This window comes from Oratosquilla oratoria, chromosome 24 (assembly GCF_046742065.1).
Source record: "Oratosquilla oratoria isolate Oo_2021 chromosome 24, ASM4674206v1, whole genome shotgun sequence".
NCBI lineage: Eukaryota > Metazoa > Arthropoda > Malacostraca > Stomatopoda > Squillidae > Oratosquilla > Oratosquilla oratoria.
Window position 1 is genome coordinate 16,963,560 of NC_134800.1, and position 4,759 is coordinate 16,968,318.

A 4,759-nucleotide genomic window follows, 5' to 3' on the forward strand; every position below is an offset into this window, starting at 1 on the left:
GTAAGTGAAGAGATAGGTAAACGTGTAGTGGAGTGGAAGGAGGTTTCCTCAAGGATAATGTGGATGAAGGTGAAACTGGGAAAGGAGATGTGGGTTTTTGTAAGTGCATATGGGCCTGGTAGTGAGAAGAGTGTAGAAGAAAGGGGGGGGGTTTGGATAGATTTAAACGAGTGCATAGAGGATTTAGGGAGAAATGTCAATGTAATAGTACTGGGAGACCGTAATGCTAGGGTAGAAAATAGTCCAATAGATAGAATGGTTGGTAAATGTGGAGTTCCAGGAAAGAATCGTAGTGGAGAGTTGATGGTGGAAATGTGTCTACAAAGAGAGTTGATGATGGCAAATACAGTGTTTCAGAAGAAAGTCAAGCATAAGTATACATGGGAGAGGGTGGTGGATGGAAATGTGGTAGATAGAGCGTTAATGAACTATGTAGTGGTAAATAGGATTATGATAGGAAGAGTTAAGGATGTACATGTGCTAACGGGAGAGGATGGAGAGGATGGGGAAAATCAGATCATTTTTTGGTGGAAGGTAAGTTGAGACTGGAGGATAGATGGAGAAAGAGGAAAGGGACAAAAGGTAGGGAGGTTCTTAGAGTGAACTCTTTGAATGAAAAGAAAAAGGAGAGGGAGTACAAGAAGAAGCTGAAGGAGGAGTGGGAGGGAGTGAAGGATAGAGTAGAGCTAGGTGTGGAGGAGGAATGGGGATGGTTCAAGGAGGGAGTCACAAAGTGTGCAAGGATGGTGTGTGGAACAAGAAGGACAGTAGGAAATAGAAGGAAGGGTAGTGAATGGTGGGATGGGGAAACAAAGAAGGTTGTAGAGGAGAAGAAGCGAGCTTTCACAGATTGGTCACAAATAGGACGAGGGAGTCATATGAGAGGTACAAAGAAAAGAAAGGGAAGTAAAGCAAAAGGTAAAGGAGGCAAGGAGGAGAGCAGGTGTGAAATGAGGTAAGGGTATGACAGAAAATTTTGAAAGTAATAAAAAGATGTTTTGGAAAGAAATTAAGAGAGGATGAGGAGGAGAATCAAGTAGAGAAGAAAAGGTAAAAGGTGCAGATGGAGAGATGATAATGGAAGAGAAGGCAGTAAGGGGAAGATGGGCAGAGTATTTTAGGGAGTTGCTAAATGTGAAGGAGGATAGGGAAGGAAAGATAGCTGCAGTGGGAAATGCTAAGTAAACGACCGTGATGAGTGAGGAGAATGGAGGAGAAATAAGGAAGGATGAAGTGAAGGCAGTTGTTAAAATGATGAAAGCAGGTAAGGCAACTGGTCTGGATGGATGCCATGCAGAATGTCTAAGAAAAAGGAGGTACAGTGATGGTGGACTGGCTGGTGAGGTTATTCAATGTGTGCTGGAGAGAGGGTAGAGTGCTGGAGGACTGGAGGAGTGCCTGTATAGTTCCTCTTTACAAGGGAAAAGGGGACAAGTGTGAATGTAGTAGTTTCAGAGGGATTAGCTTGTTAAGTGTAATTGGGAAGGCTTATGGGAGGATCTTGATTGAGAGGATTAGGAGAGGAACAGAGGGAGTAATTGGTGAGGAACAGTGTGGATTTAGGACGGGTAGAGGTTGTGTAGATAAGATTTTTGTGATAAGACAGATATGTGAGAAAGCTATAGGTAAGGGGAAGGATGTTTTTTGGGCTTTTATGGATCTGGAAAAGGCTTACGACAGGGAAGACAGAAAGGCACTGTGGGAGGTTATGCAGATATACGGGACAGAAGGAAAGCTTCTAGGAGCTGTCAAGAGTATTTATGAGAGTAGTGGAGCTTGTGTCAGGATTAGAAATGGAGACAGTGAGTGGCTCGAGGTAAAGGTAGGACTTCGTGAAGGATACGTTATGTCGCCCTGGCTGTTCAACTTATACATGGATGGGGTAGTGCGAGAGGTGAATGCAAGGGTAGTGGGTTAGGGATTGGAGATGGTTAAACAAAATAGAGAAAAGTGGAAGGTGAGCCACCTGTTGTTTGCGGACGACACTGCCCTTGTGGCAGGATCGGAGGAGGGATTGAGGAAGTTGGTGACAGAGTTTGGGAGAGTATGTAATAGAAGAAAGCTGAAGATAAATGTGGGTAAAAATAAGGTGATGAGATGTACAAGGGGTGAAAGTGGCAGTAGACTGGAAGTGAGCATTAAGGGAGAGCGACTGGAGGAAGTGGATAGCTTTAGATACTTGGGTGCAAATGTGGCAGGAAAAGGTGGAGTGAAGGTGGAGGTAGAATGTAGATTGAGAGAAGCGAGTAAATGCCTTGGTGGATTAAAGAGTGTAATGAGGAATAGACATTTGGGAATAGATGTTAAGAGGAGACTGTATGAAGGAGTGATGGTGCCAAAAGCACTATATGGGGCAGAAACATGGAACATAAGAGAGGAAGAGAGAAGGAGTTTTAATGTGTTTGAGATGAGGTGTCTGAGAAATATGATGGGGGTTACTAGGCTAGATAGAGTGAAAAATGAGGAGGTGAGGAGAACAGGGGTGGAAAGGGAGTTAGGAGGTAGGGTTGATGAAAGAGTATTAGGATGGTTTGGACACATGGAAAGAATGAGTGAAGAAAGACTAGTAAAAGAGGTATAGAAGGCAGATGTGAAGGGAGTGAACATGAGGGGACGTCCTAGGGTGAAGTGGATGGATAGGGTGAAGGGGGCTTTGGGGAAGAGGGGAATCTCTGTTGAGGAAGGACGGGAGAGAACAGAAGACAGGGATGAATGGAAAATGGTTGCATATGGATGATGTTGTGATGCATGAGGCGGAATAGGCTGGGGGATGGTGGTGAGGTAGTATGTGTGAGCAAAATTTGACGCAGCCCGAAGGGATTTCTCCCCGTCTTCTCCTTTTAAGCAATGGGGGGACAGAGAGGGGGGGTCGCCGATTTTATGAAGCGGCCTTGCTGTGGATGCGCTGTGTCTTACGACACTGCTTCTGACCCAGGGCAGTAGACAAGGTGCAGGGATGACCCGTCATCCAGGAGGTGCTAAGAGAAGAGGGTGTGTAGTGTATTCAGGGATGAAATGGGTGGGAATGATTTTATGCCTATTCCTTTTTGGCTACCTCCCTTGTAAGTAAGGGGGAAAAAGCCTTGGTATATGTATGTATGTATATACATACATATATATATACATATATATATATATATATATATATATATGTATATATATATATATACATATATGTATATACATGTGTGTGTGTGTGTGTGTGTGTATGTGTGTGTGCGCGTGCGTGTGTGTGTGTGTGTGTGTGTGTGTGTGTGTGTGTGTGTGTGTGTGTGTGTGTGTGTGTGTGTGTGTGTGTGTGTGTGTGTGTGTGTGTGTGTGTGTGTGTGTGTGTGTGTGTGTGTGTGTGTGTGTGTGTGTGTGTGTGTGTGTGTGTGTGTGTACATTAATCACGAAGAACCCACGTTCTGAATAAAAGGAAACGTAGAAGAAAGTATAACTTCTATATTTCGGCGAATAGCTATAGCCCTCCAACAACCAAAATCACTTTAATACTGACACTTTTGTAATTCTTAAAGTAATTCATACACATTTTTTACTGATCTCATTCTACGACCTCTAATTTCGCCTGAGAAACATTTCTAAAAATGTATATATCTATATCTTAAGTTTGTATATACATATCTTGATCAACAATGGAAAGCCATACAAGATTAACTGAATGTAGATTTAACCTGTGGTAGGAGAGAGAAGGGAATCCAAATATTTGACTTCTATATTTTATTGATAAGAATATATACAGTTATGTAAATGCAATCATATCGATATGCATAAACATGTAGATTCACGGTGAAGCAGGAGTTAAGATTGTTACAGGCATAAAATTCCCAATAGTAGTCTGTTGGAATAGAATGTAGTGATATGAGAGCAATGAGATGAAGCTCATGAATTTGACCTTACAGTTTTTTTGCCATAGGTCTGTTGGGGGGACCGAGTTGCCAGCGACAGCTATTGCAACATTTTTTCCACTAAAATAGTTGCGTTTTTAGGTATTTGTTTTACCAGGAAATATGGGATATATATATATGTGTGATTTTTTTTCAATTACTTTGTTCGGTCCAACAAATTTCTCAAAGGAAGACGGTTTCCGAACTTGTGACGTGGCGGAAGGTGGAATCCTGGTCGAACACACAATATATAGGAACGTCCGTCAACAGGGAGTTCACACAGCATCCCCAGAGGTCGGACGTCTCCCCTCTCCAGCTCTCTCAACAAGCACCTAGGAATCTTCGAAGGCCGGCGGCGGCGAGGAGACTTGTCTCCTATGCCGTTGCTGTTCCCGTTGCCTCTTCGTTGACGTCGGCAGGCGGGTTTACACCAAGGTCACGTAATTCACTGTTTTCAGAGTAGTGCTTGGAAGGAAAGAGGACACACGCACACTTGCTCGCTGGCTTAGCGGGGGCCAAACCCAGTTCTTATTCAGACGCTTAACTGTCCGCCGGCTGGTTGTGAGAGAGGAATTGGGGAGCCTCTTTCCGACCGGCCCGCACCCATGCGCAGGCCTCTTTGCGGTCGCTGGCGAGCGGGTTTACACTACTGACATTTACACACAATTCACGTAATTCTCTGTTTTCAGAGTCGTGCTTGGAAGGAGAAAGATAGTACAACATCCGCCCGCCTGCCCCTCCTCGAACCGCCACTGGATCGACTCTCAAAACGCTCAAACACAACCTGGGGGAAAACAGGAAAGGCTCATGCCTTAACCTGAGGCTAAACAGGGGCTCTCATGCCTTAACCTGGGGCTAAACATGGACGCTCT